Below are 22,796 nucleotides of genomic sequence, written 5' to 3'. Positions count from 1 at the left end.
AGAAAGTTTGTTGGACACTAAGAAATCTTTGTTGTAGAGTGTTTAACACAAAATCAGGCGAGGGGCCAGCTGAGTATAAGACTACCATCTGCATATACATGGATGAGATAGCTTCCTACTGCCTGAGCTATGTTGTTGATGTAAATTGAGAAGAGCGTGGGATCGACTCTTAGGGTACCCCCTTGGTGACAGGCAGTGGTTGAAACAGCAGATGTTCTGACTTTATACACTGCACTCTTTGAGAGAGGCAGTTAGCAAACCAGGCCAAAGACCCCTCAGAGACACCAATACTCCTTAGCCGGGCCAACAAGAATGGAATGGTCTACTGTATCGAAAGCTTTGGCCAAGTCAATAAAAATAGCAGCACAACATTGCTTAGAATCAAGGGCAATGGTGGCATCATTGAGGACCTTTAAGGTTGCAGTGACACATTCATAACCTGAGCGGAAACCAGATTGCATACCAGAGAGAATACTATAGACATCAAGAAAGCCAGTCAGTTGATTATTGATAAGTTTTTCCAACACTTTTGAAAAACAGGGTAAAATAGAAATAGGCCTATAACAGGTAGAATCAGCTTGATCTCCCCCTTTAAATAAAATACTAACTGTGGCTGCCTTCCAAGCAATGGGAACCTCCACAGAGAGGAGAGACAGGTTAAAAAGCTGTATTTTTCTATAGAAAAATAAAAAATAACTCTGCATTTCTGCCAAGCCTGACAAGAGTAGCCAAAAGGGGTGTTTAGCATCCCAAGTGGCTCTGCAAGTGTGGAGAGGATATTCTCTACTGCCGACCGGCTCTCCAGCCACCATCGCATGAGCCTGAAGCCACTTGTGCTAAAAATGAATTCAAAAGGCACCAATGAGTCATTTTAATTTAATTTGTATTTAGTTTTAAGTCACAGCCTTTATGCGCAATTTACTACAATAAAATGCTATTTAAATGCTGAGTGCTTTATGTCCTTACCAGCCTATTTTGTCGCATTTGCAAAAGCTTCACAATGTATTTCTTTGAAATAAATGAAATAATATAGCCTAAATAATAATAATAATATAGCCTAATAATTTTGTTCCTTCTTAGGCTCCCTGTCTGGCTCCGGACCTATTTAGAGTGTTTATATGTTGTTTAATATGACATGTAGCCTATTTGAAATGATGATCGGCTATGAAAAGCCAACTGACATTTACTCCTGAGGTGCTGACTTGCTGCACCCTCGGCAACTACTGTGATGATTATTATTTGACCATGCTGGTCATTTATGAACTTTTGAACATCCTGGCCATGTTCTGTTATAATCTCCACCCGGCACATTCAGAAGAGGACTAGCCACCCCTCACAGCCTGGTTCCTCTCTAGGTTTCTTCCTAGGTTTTGGACTTTCTAGGGAGTTTTTCCTAGCCACTGTGCTTCTACACCTGCATTGCTTGCTGGGGTTTTAGGCTGGGTTTCCGTACAGCACTTTGAGATATCAGCTGATGTACGAAGGGCTATATAAATACATTTGATTTGATTTGATTATTATGAATTTGAATACTGTTCATTCAAATCATGTGGTTTGGTTTCAATACTTCAAAACCAAATGGTAGGTCCAGGTAGTCACAACAATAGATGGGTTTTGGTTAAATGGTGATTTTAATGAATAAAGTGAATTTTGAACTGCATTTGTTCCCCCTGTGAGTGCGGAGTGTTTTTTAGCGGAGAGGTTGGAAAGGATGTGGAGCACTGCGCTCCATGAGCGATGAGCAGGTTGATGAGCGGGATTTCCAACTCTCAATTCCACTCACAATCTCTGGTCAAGTCATATGGTCAAGTGCTGCAAGGAAGGACCTAGTTAATCTGCACCTGGATCAGAAACGAGCAGCACGTCTTGCTCGTCATTGTAATTAGAGAGCTAATATCAATACTATGCATGCCAGTCTCTCTTGTCTGAGAGTTGAGGAAAGACTGACTGCATCACTTCTTGTTTCATAAGAGACATTAATGTGATGGAAATTTACACACAGCACTACACACTCTTACCCCACCAGAAATGCCACCAGGGGAATTTTCACAGTCCCTAGGTCGAGAAAAAATTCACGGAAATGTACAGTATTATACAGAGCCATGAGTGCATAGGACTCACTTTCATCTTACAAGTGAACAGCAAACCTGGTTTCAAAAAATAAAGCAGCACCTCACGGCACAACGCCTATTCCCCATGTGACCTACATGTTGTGTGTATGTACTGACATGAACAGCATGTGTAACTGATAGACACACACACACACACACACACACACACACACACACACACACACACACACACACACACACGTTAAGGTGTTTGAATGTACAGTCAAAGTTTGGACACCTACTCATTCCAGTTTTTCTTTTCTAGTATAATAGTGAAGACATCAAAACTATGAAATAACACATATCAAATCATGTAGTAACCCAAAAAATATATGTTTAACAAATTTAAATATATTTTATATTTGAGATTCTTCAAAATAGCCACCCTTTGCCTTGATGACAGCTTTGCAAATTCTTGGCATTCTCTCAACCAGCTTCATGAGATAGTCACCTGGAAAGCATTTGCATTAACTGGTGGGGCTTGTTAAAAGTTCATGTGTGAATGGTCTTTCCTTCTTAACGCGTTTGAGCCAATCAGTGGTGTTGTGACAAGATAGGGGTGGTATATAGAAGATAGCCCTATTTGGTAAAAGTCTATATTATGTCAAGAACAGCTCAAATAAACAAACATTACATTAAGACATGAAGGTCAGTTAATCAGGAAAATGTCAAGAACTTTAAAAGTTTCCTCAAATGCAGTTGCAAAAACCATCCAGCTCTATGATGAAACTGGCTCTCATGACGACCGCCACAGGAAAGGAAGATCCAGAGTTACCTCTGCTGCAGAGGTAGTTCATTAGAGTTACAGCCTCATATTACAGCCCAAATAAATGCTTCACAGAGTTCAAGTAACAGACACATCTCAACATCAACTGTTCAGAGGAGACTGCGTGTATCAGGCCTTCATGGTCGAATTGCTGCAAAGAAACCACTACTAAAGGACACCAATAAGAAGAAGAGACTTGATTGGGCCAAGAAACACGAGCAATGGACATTAGACCAGTGGAAATCTGTCTTTTGGTCTGATGAATCCAAATGAGAGTTTTGGTTCCAACCGACCTGCCTTTGTGAGATGCAGAGTAGGTGAACGGATGATCTCTGCATGTGTGGTTCCCACCGTCAAGCATGGAAGAGGTGGTGTGATGGTGCTTTACTGGGGACACTGTCTGTGATTTATTTATAATTCAAGGCACACTTAACCAGCATGGCTACCACAGTATTCTGCAGCGATAAGCCATTCCATCTTGTTTGCGCTTAGTGGGGCTATCACTTGTTTTTCAACAGGACAATGACACAACACACCTTCAGGCTGTGGTAGGGCTATTTCACCAAGAAGGAGAGTGATGGAGTGCTGCATCACATCAGACAATCACCCGACCTAAACCCAATTTAGATAGTTTGGGATGAGTTGGACCGCAGAGTGAAGGAAAAGCAGCCAACAAGTGCTCAGCATATGTGGGAACTCATTCAAGACTGTAGGAAAAGCATTCCAGGTGAAGCTTAATAAATAAACATGGAACAAAACATGAAACACTGAAACAGAAACAATAACCTGAGAAAAGAACCAAGGGGAGTGACAGATATACAGTAGTGGAGGTAATCAAGAAAATTATGGAGTCTAGGTGAGTGTCATGAGGCGCAAGTGCGCGTAACGATGGTGGCGGGTGTGCGTAATGATTAGACAACTGGTGACAACGAGCGCCAGAGAGGAGGAGCGGGAGTAGATGTGACAGTTTACTAACGTTAGGTAGCGTTACTGTAGCTACACTGTACATCTTGTTAACCATGCTAACATATTATTGTAGCTACACTGTACATCTTGTTAACCATGCTAACATATTACTGTAGCTACACTGTACATCTTGTTAACCATGCTAACATATTATTGTAGCTACACTATACATCTTGTTAACCATGCTAACATATTACTGTAGCTACACTGTACATCTTGTTAACCATGCTAACATATTACTGTAGCCTAATACACTGTTCTTACCTGCTAGATATTCCAATCGATGATGATGATCAGCGAAAACAGGGAACAACAAAAAATTGTAGATAAAATTGTGGAAAGATAACTTGCGAAAATTACCTGGGTAAATATATTTTTCCATGGTCCTCTTTCTAGTGTTTAAAGGTTCCGCCATAGCTCTATCCTCATTGGTCAATTCTTGGTTACCTCTTGGTTGCACTGGCGTCTCGGATTGTTTGGCTGAGTGCAATTCTTGGTTACTTCTTGGTTGCAGATGGCGATATGATTGGTTGTCGCAACCATTTTCTTTTTTCAGTATATGGCTGTGGCAGTATGGTCAAACAGCTATTCCATGCTTCCATTCAAGCTTTTATAGACACAACTAACCCAGGGATATACTGGTAACTGGGTTATTCACCATCACTTCAACCATCCTCTTAACATGCTGCTTACTTCTGGGCCCAAGACTATGAATGATAATCTAGGATCATCCAGAAGCGGTGCTCCTAGTGGCCGGGGACATTGATGCCGGCAAACTTATATCAGTTTTACTTCATTTTTACCAGCATGTCACAGGTGCAACTAGAGGAGGAAAAAAACTCTGGACCACCTTTACTCCACACACAGAGACGAATACAAAGCTCTCCCTCACCCTCCATCTGGCAAATCTGACCATAATTCTATCCTCTTGATTCCTGTACCACCTCGGTCACCGGCTTCATCAATAAGTGCATCGAAGACGTCATCCCCACAGTGACCGTACGCACATTTCCCAACCAGAAGCCATGGATTACAGGCAACATCCATACCGAGCTAAAGGCAAGAGCTGCCGCTTTCAAGGAGTGGGAAACTAATCCGGAAGCTTATAAGAAATTGCGCTATGCCCTCAGACGAATCATCAAACAGGAAAAGTGTCAAGATGGGACTAGGATTGAACCTTAATACACCGAATCTGACACTCGTCGGATGTGGCAGGGCTTGAAAACTATTACGGACTCCAAAGGGAAACCCAGCCGTGAGCTGCCCAGCGATGCGAGCCTACCAGACAAGCTAAATACCTTTTATGCTCGTTTTGAGGCAAGCAACACTGAAGCGTGCATGAGAGCACCAGCTGTTCCGGATGACTGTGTGATCACGCTCTCCGTAGCCGATTTGAGCAAGATCTTTAAACAGGTCAACATTCACAATTCGTATTCTGCCCCAACAGATCCACAGATGACAGAATCTCAATCGCATTACAAGCTACCCTTTCCCAACTGGACAAAAAGAACACCACTGTGAGAATGCTGTTCATCATCCCGGACACTCAGCATTCAACACCATAGTGCCCACAAAACTCATCACTAAGCCAAAGGACCCTGGGACTAAACACCTCCCTCTGCAACTGGACCCTGGACTTCCTGACTGTCCACCCCCCAGGTGGTAAGTGTAGGCAACAACCCATCTGCCATGCTGATCCTCAACACCGGAGCCCCTCAGGGGTGCATGCTTAATCCCCTCCTGTGCTCCCTGTTCACCCACAACTGCGTGGAGCTGCGCCATCGACAGCCTCCTGACCGGTTGCATCATCGCCTGGTATGGAAACTGCTCGGCATCTGTAAGGTGCTACAGAGGGTAGTGCGTATGGCCTCGTACATCACTGGGGCCATGCTTCCTGACATCCAGGACTTATATACTAGGCGTGTCAGAGGAAGGCCCAAAGAGTTGTCAAAGACTCCAGTCACCCAAGTCATAGACTGTTCTCTCTGCTACCGCACGGCAAGCTGTACCGGAGCGACCAAAATCTAGGACCAAAAGGCTCCTTTACAGCTTCTACGCCAAAGTCATAAGACTGCTTGAACAATTAAACTAATCCAATAGTCACCCGGACTATTTACATCGACATTCCGTTTTTACACTGCTGCTACTCGCTGTTTATTATCTATTTATAGTCACTTTACAAATGACATCGACTAACCTGTACCCCCACACATTGACTTGGTCCTGGTACCCCCTGTATATACCCTCGTCATTGTTATGGAAATTGATTGGGTTACTTTTTGATTGATATAAAAAAGTACTTTAAAATGTATATATATTTTATAATTTAGTAAATAAACTATTAACTCTATTTCTTGAACTGCATTGTTGGTTAAGGGCTTGTAAAGTAAGCGTTTTACAGTAAGGTATACTGTTGTATTCAGTGCATGTGACAAATACAATGTGATTTGGTTAAAAAGTATGAAGGCACTGTACCATTACTACAGTGCCTTCAGAAAGTATTCACACCCCTTGACTTTTTCCACATTAGTTTTTTTCCCTCTGGCCCACACATTATTTTATTTTTTACAAATGAATACAAAATGAAAAGCTGAAATGTATTGACTCATTAACTATTCAACCCGTTTATAATGCCAAGCCTAAATAAGTTCAGGATTAAAGATGTGTTTAACAAAACACACACTAAGTTGCATGGACTCACTCTGTGTGCAGTAATATGGTTTAACATGATTTTATAATGACTACCACATCTCTGTACCCCACACATACAGTTATCTGTAAGGTCCCTCAGTCGAGCAGTGAATATCAAACACAGATTCAACCACAAAGACAAGGGAGTTTTTCCAATCCCTTGCAAAAAAAGAGCACTTATTGGTAGATTCAAAAGTTAAAAAGCAGACACTGAACATGTTGAAGTTATTACTTACACTTTGAGTGGTATATCAAAACACCCAGTCACTACATAGATACAGGCGTCCTTCCTAACTTCCTAACGCTCAGGGATTTCACCATGAAGCCAATAGTGACTTTAAAATAGTTACAGAGTTTAATGAATACAGTGAATGTTCATGAGTGGCTGAGTTTAAGATTTGAAAAAAAATCTATTTGGAAATCTATGACCTGAAAATGGAAGTTAAAAGAGGGGATGCTGGAAGGGATGCTGGATGGGATGCTGGCCTTCTAGGCAGAATAGCAAAGAAAAAGCCATATCTCAAACTGTTTGCCAGTTGAAGACTTGTGAGGCGTCTGTTTCTCAAACTAGACACTAATGTACTTGTCTTCTTGCTCAGTTGTGCACCGGAGCCTCCCACTCCTCTTTCTATTCTGGTTAGGGCCAGTGTGTGCTGTTCTGTGAAGGGACTAGTACACGGCATTGTACCAGATCTTCAGTTTCTTGGCAATTTCTCACATGGAATAGCAATCATTTCTCAGCACAAGAATAGACTGACAAGTTTCAGAAGAAAGTAATTTCTTTCTAGCCGTTTTGAGCCTGTAATCGAACCCACAAATGTTGATGCTCCAGATACTAAACTAGTCTAACGAAGGTCAGTTTTATTACTTCTTTAATCATAACAACAGTTTCCAGCTGTGCTAACATAATTACAAAGGGGATTTCTAATGATCAATTACACTTTTAATATGATAAACTTGGATTAGCTAACACAACATGCCTTTGGAACACAGGAGTGATGGTTGCTGATAATGGGCATCTGTACGCCTATGCAGATATTCCATTACAAATCAGTTGTTTCCAGCTACAATAGTAATTTACAACATTAACAATGTCTACAATGTATTTCTGATCAATTTTATGTTATTTTAATGGATTTTTATATTTTTTAAACAAGGACATTTCTAAGGGACCCCAGACTTCATGAAAAAGTGCATCAGGTCCATGGGAGAGCATTCACTTAGACTTTGCAGAAGACTGCAAGCAAATTGTTTGGTTGTTATGGATGCATATGTTAGATTGGCAGAAACTGTACACATGCAGAGTACTACTTCAGCTAAAACTGTTGAGGTACTCAGAAATCTGCACCAGGAAGTAGTCACAGATAATTGCCCACTCCTGTGAAATGAAATCATTCTTAAAATTGAACTGTATCAAGCATACCACGGCACCTGCATATCACCCAGCTTCAAATGAGTTAGCTGAAAGGCTAGTACAAAATCTTAAGAAGTCGCTAGCTAACAACAGAACAATAGGTGGTATGACGTTACTGCATTGTGTTACTAACTTCCTATATGGCTACCTTAACACACCGCATACTAGTACACGGAAAACGCCAGCAGAGCTGTTCTTAAAGAGACAGGTTCGTACACAACTGTCCCTTGTCAAATCACAGTTCTCGCCGAGTGTATAGATTGAGGGGGTCACGAATCAACAGTGACAAACTACAGTACGTCGGATCCTTCTCTGTTGATCAAGAGGTCTTGTTAAAGAATTACAGGGGAGGAGAAAAATAGTTCTGGGTCCTGTCACATACATGGTTAATGTTGAGGGTAACTGTCTGAACCGACATGTGAATCAGATTATTGAACATCAAGCCAATGAGACAAGGTGATGTTCCTGCACAGGGAGCTGGTTCTCTTTATGTGGGAGGATCTAGAGGATCTGTTCACATTGATATGGACAATGCGATCAATGTGCCTCAGAGCACAGCTGCTGAAGCAGTTGAGGTGCCTCCACCACAGCCTCGGAGTGTTGTTCTGAGACCCCGTCCTGTCCAGAAACAAACGCCCACCACAGAGGATGACCTTGTAAAAGGACTACTGGAAAAATACTTTTAAAAAATAATAATATGTAAACAAACTAATTTGTAACAACTTGTTTTGAAGAATCTTCTTACCTGTAAAAGGAAATGTTAAAACGCCGTAAATGGGTTATGTACTGTTATGTTATTGTTAAAGGTCAAATAAGGTAAAATAAGAGAGTAAGGTTTTCAAAACTAGTTGAAGTTACAAGGGAGGAGCTGTAGTGTAGCAGCGTGCTATTATGCACTTCTGGTTTAAATGGTATACACATGTAGCTTAATTGGAGGCCCTCATTGGTTGCTGGCCAGGGTATTCAAGTGTGCTACATTTGAGCAGGTGCAGATGGACTTAGCTTGGAACAGGCTATGTTGTATCTGCTGTTATGTTGGAAATAAACCATCTTCGTGATCCGAAGGAGCGGAACACCACCTTGTGGGTTTGGAGAACTTGGTGATTTTTTTGTCATTTCCACCACTCTCGACAATCAAGTGTCTGACTGTGGGCAAGGGACTAATTTGATTCAGCTCACATGGAGAACACAACACTCTTGACGGCTGTGAGCACTGTGGAACTTGTGGTAGAAACAAGGTGTTTAAGTTCCGACGTTTGCCTGAAGTCGGTCCATTCTGGGTGTGGGGGCTTTGGCTACTAGTGTCGTAGCCCGATTGGCTTTGACTCTTGGGGGTACTGTTGTCACGAAGAACATCTAGGGAGGGGACCGTGCCACCTTCCCTCTCATTGTTCTAGATGAGCTGCAGAGGGACAAGCTTTCACTTCACCCTTGGGAGTAAAACTGCACTTGTGCCAAGCAGACTGGCGCTGCTCTTGTGGAACAGGATAAACAGGAGCAGAATTGGCCTCTGTCTGAAGATCCTCTAGATGCCGCCGCAGCAGCAAAGGTCCTCCGAGGAAGGAATACGAGCAACACCTCCTCCTTCTCCTTTTTCTCCTCAAAACGAAACTGCATAGATTCCAGGGCCTAGCCTTACAACCATGTAGGAGAAATCGGCTCATCCAAGTACAACTGCTTGTCTCTCTCAGGCACCTGTAACAAAGTCAACCAAAGGTTCGGCTGCACCACCCCATGCTCGTCCCGAGCTCTGACACCGCGCAACACGCGCAAGACGAAATCGGCCGTAGCACAAATCATCTATGAGCGCTGCATGGGGCTCCCCAGCAGCCAGAACCGTGGCCAGGTCCACCAACAGCTCATTCTGGTAACCCTGCAGAACTGTGACCCTATGCACCTTGTCCAGCTACGCCCCAGAAAAAGGACTGCTTATTTGGGAGCGACGGGTTGGAGTTAGCCATCCCTTTGTTAGCCAACAAGGCTAGGTCGTCAGCTAGCTTCCCATCTACATGAGGGATGTGGATAAGCCATGCCCCCTCAATCCCCTCAAAATACAAGAAGTGGGAATACCCATGCAACATCAGCTTGGCAGAATGTGGCTGGGTCCAAGTCTGGGGGGGAAAAGGCAAGTGGTGTTTGACTGCTGCTAGCACTTGTGGCAGGTATTTCCCACCAATTCTAGACACCTTCCGCCGTGGGGTGGGGGCTAGGGCGGACACTCCACTGACAAGCATGCAGCCACTCGGCGACATAGATCAATGAGTGGCGCACTAGAAGCCAGGGAATCCCTTACTCCATACGAAGGAGTGATGTGTGGCTGCTGAGAAGCCAAATCCTCTCTCTCAGAAAAATCCCTGGATCCGACACCACGTTGTCAACCGAACGTGAGTCCTGACTCTCGTGTAACACTGAAGGAGACCGAGATATCAGCCAGTTCTATATTGCCATGCTGGGAGGATAGCTACATGGGATCCGACCACAATCCCAGATCCACCCCTGTATCCTACAACTCAGACTCCGCTGAGGTACAGGCACCCAGGGGAAGAAAGTCAACTTCAGTTCTATCAAGCCTTCTAAGGAAGGCAACGTGTCACACGAGCTGGTTCGAACCAGGGCAGCTTGAGCATACAGCCAGCCAAGACATACAAGACACCAAGACATAGTGAAACCGCATGACTGTGGGCAAGGTTGTGAACACAAACCCAGCCTTCGTGGACTTGTTCGTGCTTGTCATCTTACTTACATCCATTTAGTGAGGTTAAACAGTCAGAAGAATAACTAACAAATTGGTAAGGAACTTCACAAAACTAGTATGTAACATACAACGTCTAGAAGGATGAGCACGGCGTCCTTAAGTGGGACAGTTAGGTTGGAGTATTCCAATGTTTGTTTTAAAAAACATTTTTGAATTGTTCTGCTCAGCTCGAGGTGAAGAGCGGAAGAATTGGCATTGTCAGGAGTGATTTTAATGTTCTTCAGTAGAGGGCTCTAGCTTGTGAACTCCCCATAGCTGTGTTGTACCTAGTTGACAAACTGAAAGGGAACCTACTTGACACACACTGTATAGGTTTCGATGTTACCACTGAACCAGAAGGTTTTGAGACCAAAACTTACATTTTTTTCAGATGAAATGTTTTATTACCAAGGACCATTTTTCTGATTTTGAATTGGAATTGTCATTTGCCCTACGGTACAATGCGGATCTTCAGTCCATGCCTAAGTATGTTTTGTTGAGTTTATTTACAAACACTATATGTTTCACATAATACATCTGAATATCCTGGAATGACTGTTGGCTGTCTGGCTGACTGTGACTGTTAGTAACTTGTCATTGTCAAACAATTAATTTACTTAAATGTGCAATATGCAGAAATCGCTCTGCCATTTCCTGGTTGCAAATATTCTAATAGTTTGCCTAATTTCAGTTTGTGACAAAACAAGCAGTGATTGTGTAGAGAATCATTTTACCATCTAAACCACCGTGAAATATATTTTCCATGACCCCCAAAAATATTGTATTTTCAGCTGTTTGAAGCTGGTGTCCAAAACCGAAAGTAAAAGGTGCAAAACTAAACTTAATAACGGAAAGTATCGAAATAGCACGCATAGAACAGATCTACCACTTCTTAGACTTGCTTTCAATGAGAATGACAGATCTATAACTCAGATTTCTATGTGAATTAGATCGGGTTGCCCAAAATGTTACATATTGCATATTTAAATCAACTATAGAGACTATTAAACTATAGGTTCTAATTGTGTTTTAGTTAACTTGACAAACCATCTCAAACCTCCACTCCATTGAGGTTGCAGAACATGCAACCCCTAGAGATGGTGAATGTTTGAACAAGTAATGGTACTGAAGTGTGGAAGATTCTTCAGGTGATTGGATGACACACCACAGTAAACAGACGGGATGGAGAGGGATTCCAAATAAGAAGCTTTAATTAACTAATTTAACCGGCAACTAGAGACAAACTGTCACTTCCTGTTTTTAATAAAGCTTCAAACGTTTATTTCACACAATTCAAGTGTGTGTAAAAGTACAAAGTTTAGCTTCACAGAATACAATATACACTACATGCTTTGAGAGAGTATCAACATAAAAAATACCATAACAATTGGATAATACTGCTAGGAAACATAATTTTGAAACTTGGAAAGACATTTTCATATTTTCCCATAAAAGAGTTGACAAAAGGAAGATTTCAACAACCTAAATGACTTCACTAATCAAGAACAGAATCACTTTCTTTCACTGGTGGTAACTCAAATCTGCTCACATCAGGAGAGTGAATGAGGTCAATAGGGAACGATAGCATTGAAACGGTAGTTCCTATGTTGAGCCTCGAACAATGAATGATTATTAATGCCAGTTACAGTTTCAGATTGAGATCCTTGAATGGGCCAAGTTTACACCCAAGCCGTGGCATGCCATTTACATGTAAGAATGTACCTACTGGGCACACACTGGCTGGTTCAATGTTTCCACGTCATTTCAATAAAATTAAGTTCAACCAACGTGGGCTAGACGTTGAATTGACTTTTGTGCCCGGTGGGTAGTTACTCCCCTTTCTGCTGCTGTGAGATACCTACTGTAGATCTAGCTTGAGGTACAACTCCCAACCACAGATCTAGGATCAGATTAAACTACCCTAAAACTTCACCTTAACCATTAGGTGGACAAATTATCTGACCATGTGTTAGTAGTTAGGGAAAACCTTTATCCGTAAATCTGCTGTCTCAATATCCAAGTGTACTCTTACAAATGTATATGACGATTTACAGTTCAAGTTGTTGTTCAAAGTCTGTGAAACCTGATAACTTAAGCACCTCGGACTACTCTACATGTGGCGACTTGATTCTTATCAATTCAGCCAAGGTCTTTGAAGCCAAACCTTGTCCTATTCACCACTTAACTTTTGCCTCCCCTCTCCATCCTGATAACAAGGTATGTTGATAACTGTCTGATTGTACTTGCTCATTGCCATAACCAGAGGTTACTATATCTTTTACGGGCCTTTGATCCATACTTTTTTTTATTGCAAATGAACTTCTGTAACACATTGGTTAATTTGTGACCATAAAGTACAGATGTGATTGATACAATAAGATAAAGACATACAGCACAATTGATTGAACATTAAAATATCTATTAGGAATGTATTAATGATGATTCATTTATTCATAATTCATTCATATTCATAATTAATATGATCCATTTAATTGTGCTACACTCTCAGTAAACACGTTCTTGACTTACAGTTGATTAAAAAGCAGACACATTTGTTTAGATCAGTTGGTTTGCTTGTTTCAGCCATGTTACGTAAACGTAGATTTAGGGCAGGATCAAATAATAGGTTTATAGTTCAACCTCAAGCAGGTTTTGACTTAACAACCTCAATCAGGGTCACTACAGGTCAATGTCACATGACGACATTAGTCTGAAGATGCTCTTTCTGTCTGGTCAGAGTAGCAGGAGGATGTCAGCTAGGATACACATCATCACAGATATCTCATCTGCTCTCACTTTCAACTCTAGGTGTGCGCACGCACACCCGCACACGGTCTCCCTACTGCTTCTGAAGTGTTTGGGCTCTTGATGCATCTTTGGGGAATAGCAGAAGATGACGAGGTTACTCACTGAGGGAGGATCTCACTACTCACTGGGCTTTGGTCTTGATGGTCTCCTTCTACATACGGATGAGACACAAGGTGGGATATAATTGGAGCATGTCGTGTGATGGAGTAATCCGGTGTGCATGTGCATCGTTCAGAAAACAAGGGCTGAACCTTGTGGTAACCTGTTCATACAGTACAACACATTAATATTCTCAGCTCAATGCCACATGTAAAATACAGTGGAAGCGTGTCTCAAGCAATATTTGTGTCAGATGATATTGTGCTTTAAGAACGTCAGACATTCCTGCTCTCTCCAACCTAGCCTAAGTGGAAAACCTCCACATCCCAAGCTGATCAACAATAACAAGTTCCATTTGACTAAACGGTGGGAGGGGGAAGCCCTCGAGGTCTTGAGCGATCAGTGCTGTAAATGTGAGGCTGATAAACCATCAGACATGGATCTTAAGGTCAATGTTACCTGGGAACAAAACAGTTTCCTGGGACTATAGCGTCAGTCAGCGAGCTCACCATGAGTCGTTAATCATGAAACATACTTCAGGTGCACAATTGAGAGCATCCTGTCGGGCTGTATCACCGCCTGGTATGGCAACAGCACCGCCCACAACCGCAGGGCTCACCAGAGGGTAGTGAGATCTGCACAACGTATCACCGGGGGCAAACTACATGCCTTCCAGGACACCTACGGCAACCGATGTCACAGGAAGGCAAAAAGATCATCAAGCACAATAACCACCCGAGCCACTGCCTGTTCACCCCGCTTCAGAACCGCTGGTTCTGCTCACACTGCCCTACCCTGTGCTCTGACCTCTTTCTCCCCTCTCTCTCCAGATGAAATCTCGCGTCTTGTGACGGCCGGCCGCCCAACAACCTGTCCGCTTGACCCTATTCCCTCCTCTCTTCTCCAGACCATTTCCGGAGACCTTCTCCCTTACCTCACCTCGCTCATCAACTCATCCCTGACCGCTGGCTATGTCCCTTCTGTCTTCAAGAGAGCGAGAGTTGCACCCCTTCTGAAAAAACCTACACTCGATCCCTCCGATGTCAACAACTACAGACCAGTATCCCTTCTTTCTTTTCTCTCCAAAACTCTTGAACGTGCCGTCCTTGGCCAGCTCTCCCGCTATCTCTCTCAGAATGACCTTCTTGATCCAAATCAGTCAGGTTTCAAGACTAGTCATTCAACTGAGACTGCTCTTCTCTGTATCACGGAGGCCCTCCGCACTGCTAAAGCTAACTCTCTCTCCTCTGCTCTCATCCTTCTAGACCTATCGGCTGCCTTCGATACTGTGAACCATCAGATCCTCCTCTCCACCCTCTCCGAGTTGGGCATCTCCGGCGCGGCCCACGCTTGGATTGCGTCCTACCTGACAGGTCGCTCCTACCAGGTGGCGTGGTGAGAATCTGTCTCCTCACCACGCGCTCTCACCACTGGCGTCCCCAGGGCTCTGTTCTAGGCCCTCTCCTATTCTCACTATACACCAAGTCACTTGGCTCTGTCATAACCTCACATGGTCTCTCCTATCATTGCTATGCAGACGACACACAATTAATCTTCTCCTTTCCCCCTTCTGATGACCAGGTGGCGAATCGCATCTCTGCATGTCTGGCAGACATATCAGTGTGGATGACGGATCACCACCTCAAGCTGAACCTCGGCAAGACGGAGCTGCTCTTCCTCCCGGGAAGGACTGCCCATTCCATGATCTCGCCATCACGGTTGACAACTCCATTGTGTCCTCCTCCCAGAGCGCTAAGAACCTTGGCGTGATCCTGGACAACACCCTGTCGTTCTCAACTAACATCAAGGCGGTGGCCCGTTCTTGTAGGTTCATGCTCTACAACATCCGCAGAGTACGACCCTGCCTCACACAGGAAGCAGCGCAGGTCCTAATCCAGGCACTTGTCATCTCCCGTCTGGATTACTGCAACTCGCTGTTGGCTGGGCTCCCTGCCTGTGCCATTAAACCCCTACAACTCATCCAGAACGCCGCTGCCCGTCTGGTGTTCAACCTTCCCAAGTTCTCTCACGTCACCCCGCTCCTCCGCTCTCTCCACTGGCTTCCAGTTGAAGCTCGCATCCGCTACAAGACCATGGTGCTTGCCTACGGAGCTGTGAGGGGAACGGCACCTCAGTACCTCCAGGCTCTGATCAGGCCCTACACCCAAACAAGGGCACTGCGTTCATCCACCTCTGGCCTGCTCGCCTCCCTACCACTGAGGAAGTACAGTTCCCGCGCAGCCCAGTCAAAACTGTTCGCTGCTCTGGCCCCCCAATGGTGGAACAAACTCCCTCACGACGCCAGGACAGCGGAGTCAATCACCACCTTCCGGAGACACCTGAAACCCCACCTCTTTCAGGAATACCTAGGATAGGATAAAGTAATCCTTCTCACCCCCTTAAAAGATTTAGATGCACTATTGTAATGTGGCTGTTCCACTGGATGTCTTAAGGTGAACGCACCAATTTGTAAGTCGCTCTGGATAAGAGCGTCTGCTAAATGACTTAAATGTAATGTAAATGTATGTAAATGCTTCCATCCAGAAGGCGAGGTCAGTACAGGTGCATCAAAGCTGGGACCGAGAGACTGAAAAACAGCTTCTATCTCAAGGCCATCAGATTGTTAAACAGTCACCACCAGCACAGATGGGCAGCTGCCTACCTACAGACTTGATATCATTTGGCCACTTTAATAAATGGAACACTAGTCACTTTAATAATGCCACTTTAAGAATGTTTACACATCTTTTATTACTCATCTCATATGTATATACTGTATTCTTCACTATCTATTCTTTACTATCTATTGCATCTTAGCCGCTCTGTCACTGCTCATCTATATATTTTATACTTATATCTTCTCATCCCATTCCTTTACTAGATTGTGTGTATTAGGTTTTGTTGTGGAATTGTTAGATATTACCTGTTATATACTGCTGCACTGTTAGATCTAGAAGCATAAACATTTCTCTACACTCACAATAACATCTGCTAACCATGTGTATGTGACCAATAAATTTGATTTAATGTCTGTCTATTACTGTCTATGCAAGACAACCTCAGTCAACCCTTCCTCCAGATTCTAGGACTATAATTGAATTGAGAAGCTGCAATGGAACTCTGTGAAGTGTGGCGAACCCACGATATCCCTGAGCATCCAATCACCACAGATAAAAGAGGCATGTACTATAGGGTGTGTGTGTGTGTGTGTGTGTGTGTGTGTGTGTGTGTGTGTGTGTGTGTGTGTGTGTGTGTGTGTGTGTGTGTGTGTGTGTGTGTGTGTGTGTGTGTGTTGGGGAGTTGGTTCGTTGGAGAACACAGTGCTGGGGAGTTGGTTCGTTGGAGAACACAGTGCTGGGGAGTTGGTTCGTTGGAGAACACAGTGCTGGGGAGTTGGTTCGTTGGAGAACACAGTGCTGGGGAGTTGGTTCGTTGGAGAACACAGTGCTGGGGAGTTGGTTCGTTGGAGAACACAGTGCTGGGGAGTTGGTTCGTTGGAGAACACATGGTTCACTCATCGACTCTGGTTGTGAATTGCCCATACAGTGAGGCTACAGCAGGGATCGGAGATGTTGTAACTGGGTTTATATCATGGTCCCCTACTCTCCTCATCTCCACCTTCTGATGGTTAATCAATTCACTATCGTTTTTGTTCTGGTGGAGTGTGGTTGGCAAATACGAACCATATCACACAATGACATGAAGCACTCGCAACAGCGTTTCCCAACCCTGGTCCTCCAGTAACCCCAACAGTACAATTGTACTGTAACCCTGGACAAGCACACCTGATTCAAATTGTCAGCTAATCATCAAGCCTTCAATGAGTTGAATGAGGTGTGTTTGTCCAGGGCTACAACAAAACTGCGTACTGTTGGGGGTACTGGAGGACCAGGGTCGGGAAACACTGACTTACAACGTTTACATTCTGTTCTGCCAACGACATCTTCGAAAACATCCAAATACAGTACCATCAGTGTCTTTCGAATGGTTATAGTATAGTAGTATATGATAGAAAACATAAGTGCAACTCACTTCAATACTGATACTGTGATCAATTCCTTACCAAATGTTTCAGGCTCCCCTGCCCCCATAAGAATAACAAAACTGATATATAAACAGTTGTGTTTCCCATCAAATGAGGTCATTTGTATCAAATGGCTACATGAACACGTGAGTTCCACACTGTGCCTCAGTTACAACAACAAGCCTATAAAACAGCACTAGAGCAGTGCGCCATACAGTTAGTGCTGAGGTGGATATTTTCAAGGGTTTGGTTTCTCCATGGGAGGGGGGGGACAGGGGGGGGGGCAAAATGAGTAAATAATATGCTTTCTATCGTGAGAAAGTTTCATCTCTTGAGAATATTCTGCGATGCACATTGTTTGCGTTTAAGGATAAGCCTATAACGAGTATACACAGTGTGTGATATTTTATCCTAGGCTCTTGGCTACAGAAGAAGCACATCTATGGGGATACTTTTATGAAACAGACTCTGGAGAAAAAGCATTGGTTACATTTGATTGGTTATGGCATTACTCAACACAGCAACCTCTGGGTATTATTCAACTTAACTCAGGCCTCGGTATAAGCCTAGTGATTTTTTTCAAATGTGAAACTGCACCTTATTCACAAGCCAAAAAAGTTACTTTCCATAACACATGGAACTACTGTATGCAATCTTTCGTAAACATAACAGCTAGAGAGTGCTTCATGGCAAAGTAATCATAACCATAAAAACAGGTCATTAATGGTTACAAAAAGCCCAATCTGCACACAACAAGCTCAGAGAGCTACTGATGTAATGACTTGAGGTCAATAGGAAAACAGTGAGAGGCACTGAAGAGGGCAACCTCGAGGTCTCTACATTCCCTATGCTACATCAGTGTGGTCTCTCCTATGGTATATGAGTGCAGTCTCTATAGGGCATGATGAGTGTGGACTGTCCTCGGCATAACAAGGGCTTGGTATTAAAATGGTTAATCATTCATCACAATAACAATTATTATTAATGTATCATTTCAATGTATGAGTTATTATAGATGTAGCTTAGTGTTATTGTGTTGTAAATTGAGCGGAACAACGAGCACCAGCTATGTAACAAGAGACATTAATACATGTCAGACTACAGGGAACGCTTAGTGCTGCGCAATAGCACTTTATTAGGAAGAAACAGAGGCGTGTTCTTATTCAAATGAATGAATCCTCAGGGAGGTACTGCACAGTAACGCAGCAGAGTATACTTTTCCTGCTTAATGTCGAATAAGGAAAGGACCCCTACACTGCTGTTTTTCTTTGCATCTACCTCTCAATAGATTGTCAGAGAGGAACTAAAGTACGTGAAAGGTATTATCTTTTGTATGCGACCCAATTCTAACTATCTTTGAACAAATGTAGACTTCATTATTATTGTGCACAGATTTTCTCAGCTGCAATACGTTTCCATGAGCTAAACAATTCCAATTGAATCTATTCCATTGCCCCCAGGTGTGCTGTGCATGGTGGAATACACATTCAAGCACCGCCTGTTTGACAGAAAAGACACTGAAATCAATCATGTTTGTGATGGCATGATAGTCTGAAATGAATCAATCAGGATCAAATGCTCTATTCCAAAATGAAAAACCATTTCAGGTGATCCTTGACCTCTAGCTGCTCTGGATTCTGAATGGTCTGTGTGGAACACGGCAGTATAAGCAGCACAAGAACGCACATAAAGATATCAAAATTGCAAAGCAGTAGTCCTTATCAGGTCAACAGGACACAAAGATCATGTTTACTAGGTAATATGTGCCATAAAATGTGATTAACCATGGCTGAAGACCGAAATACACAATCCCATAATCATATTCTGTCATAAAACAAAAGGTAGAACAACTATGGGTGAGTCAATGAGACAAAGATGATGTAAGATACTGTAGCTACCCTTATACAATATCTGACAGTGAAAGAACTCTAGATAGCCTGACTGAAGCTTGTTTGACTTTTTTACATATTAACATTTATTTTGATGGAATATAAATTGATCCAGGCACAAAAGACAGCGGGTAATTTTATTTTCATATTGAACTAAGCTAACTATATAACACAAGGGCACTAAGAAGTTGTATTTCCGTAAGGCCTAGGGGGTTTATATGATTTTCTCTTTGCTTTTTAAGTTGAGGCTAATAACTTCTAGGGACAGATACTCCCTTCCCCTAAGTATAGGAGAAGGTGCATTATGTTAGGTTGTGGGTAACGACCCCCATGTACAATCATACTTTGTTGACCAAGACTTGTAATTGTATGAGTGTTGCGGTGTATTTGAATTCGTTTTGTGAGGCTACAAAATACATTATTCTAATATGAAAGGCCTTGGAGTGAGATGAATATTATTATTATGATTATTATTTATGTTATATGGGGATAGCTACCCCCTTCCCTTTGGATAATGTATATAACACTGTTTATGTCTCCTCCTGCGCTGTCCTCCTGGGCTGTCCCCCTGCTGAGTAAAAGAGTGTGCCCCACATAGCATGGTTAGATCTATGGCAGTCTTTTGGCCAGTTAAACTGACATTTTTTCATTTATACGTCAATTATTAGACAAAAGGTATCTTGTTGTCCAAGACTTATAATTGTATTATGAGATTGTTATCATTTATTTATTGTATTCGTTTTTTTGTGTAGGCGTTGCCAAGTGCAACATGGACTCTGAGATGCATGCCAGAAAAGCCACTACACAACACTAAACAATACATTAATTGCACTATAAAAGGTGACAAATGGTGCCCAGAGTTAAGTTGGATAACTGTTAGGGCCTACATAAAGCTGTCCCAACAGCAGAGCTTTCTTTTCAGCACCATTGAGTGAATCCTTACCACCGCTACACCTAGCTATCATCAGAGCCTTGTCTGGCAGTGAAATAGTTCATTGAGCCTCATTTACTGCCTTAAAAAAACATAGCTGATATGGCTGACTTGCCTAAACAAATGTGGTTTCTAATGACAATTTAGATGTACAAACTATGGCATAAGGGGACGACAAGCGATAAGAGGCAATCCGTAATTTTGATTAAGACATTCATGAGCGAGCTAGGACGAACGTACATTAATCAATATGGCTATTTGTTCAGCACTCTGGAAATTTACAGCGACAGAATTCAGAACATGGGCCTCTCTTACAGTATTTTCCCTGTACACCAAGTCAGAACCGTAGCATAAATAAAGGGGGCATATAAGCAGACATGTGCACCACCAAGTCAGAACAGTAGGCTAAGTTATGAGGGGGAAAGGGACCAAATTAACAGGGTGAGGCACATGGGCTACTAATAGCTTACTACACAACATACACTTAGTATTACTTTCTTAGCTACAGTATACATATCTACATGGCATATTACATCATTATGCAGCAGCATACAATACATTCTTGGACTCACATTTTTGTTCTGTGCTCACTTGAAAAGGAAGGTGGCGGAGTGGTCCTTCTTGCGGGCAAATTTCGTCATCAAAGTCTGGCATTCTCTGGATTGATGGTACTTTCAAGACAACTGGGAACCCCCCTCCCCCCAAAAAACAAAACATGGTCGAATCATGATGTCAGTGATCTTCAGGTCAGAGCTCTAGAAAGAGGCCAGAGTCCCCGACTTGGAATTCCGAGTTGGATGACCGTACAAAACGTATTTTCCCAGTCGGAGCTCATTTTTGCGAATGCCATGCATGTGTAAAGCTGTCAAGGCAAAAGGGTGGCTACTTTGCACTGTTCTGTGAAGGGAGTAGTACACAGCATTGTACAAGATCTTCAATTACTTGAATGGAATAGCCTTCATTTCTCAGAACAAGAATAGACTGACGAGTTTCAAAATAAAATGATTTGTTTCTGGCCATTTTGAGCCTGTAAGCGAACCCACAAATGCTGATGCTCCAGATACTCAACTAGCCTAAAGAAGGCCAGTTTTATTGCTTCTTCAAACAGAACAACAGTTTTCAGCTGTGCTAACATAATTGCAAAAGGGTTTTCTAATGATCAAATAGCCTTAAAATGATAAACGTGGATTAGCTAACACAACATGCCATTGGAACACAGGAGTGATGGTTGCTGATAATGGGCCTCTGTACGCCTAAGTAGATATTCCACAGAAAATCTGCAATTTCCAGCTACAATAGTCATTTACAACATTAACAGTGTCTACACTGTATTTCTGATCAATTTCATGTTATTTTAATGGACAAAAAAAAGTGCTTTTCTTTCAAAAACAAGGACATTTCTAAGTGACCCCAAACTTTTGAATGGGAGTGTGTATATATCTTTTTTTTTATTCTGTTGATACCCCTATACAATATCTGACAGCGAAAGTACTCTATAGATAGCCTGACTGAAGCAACTCACAGCGAGGGAGAGCTGTGACACACTGGTCTGGGCAGGATGCCATTGCAAATGCAGTATCCGCACAGAAATGTGCTCCTGAAGGTGCTGAGCTTTGATTGGTTCTCTCAAACGTTTTGTTTTTTCTATGGGCTTGAGTCCTAACCTTGTTTCGATTTGAAAATCCAACAGTTGGCGGCTGTGTGTGGTGGTCTATGTGGGTGAGTGAGAAAGAAAGACAGAGGAGAACCAATCAGTAAAAAAAAGCACATCCCCTTCATTATCGATGCATTGTGCCGACAACATCTAAATAGCCTTTCCAGACTCTGAAGTCAGGAGGACTTTGGGTTAGGTGTTAAAGGCAGTCCACTCTATAGAGATAATATGGCTCCTTTTACACAGACAGCATAATTCTGATTGCAGCCAAAGGATCGGATAGAGAAATTTAAAAAAACATTGTGGCGATTGAGACGTTGACAATTTTTTATTTTACAATCAATTTCAAGGTAATTCAAGTTGAAGCATTTTGTCCAACAAAAGCTTTGTTCCAATCTCATGCCATATCTCAGAGGAAACAGCTATGACTTTACATTTTTAAAAGGGACAAGACACCCTGACTGCACGATTGTCCATAAAACAGTCAAAATGGCTTTCAGTTCATTATCAGGTATTCTTTATTGGCTTATTGATAGGTAATCATTGCAGTGTCAGAACATTATCATGGGCATTGATACCCAGCAGTACTTATTGACTGACCTCGCTTAATGTGGCTCAAAGGCCGTATAGTCTTTACAATCTCCGCTGCTGGCTTGTTTGTTACACAGGAAATAACGGAGAGTCATTACAGCAGAGTTCATATTATTTT

Source organism: Oncorhynchus nerka, linkage group LG16 (genome assembly GCF_034236695.1).
Source record: "Oncorhynchus nerka isolate Pitt River linkage group LG16, Oner_Uvic_2.0, whole genome shotgun sequence".
NCBI classification, from domain to species: Eukaryota; Metazoa; Chordata; class Actinopteri; order Salmoniformes; family Salmonidae; genus Oncorhynchus; species Oncorhynchus nerka.
This window is presented reverse-complemented; position numbering follows the sequence as displayed.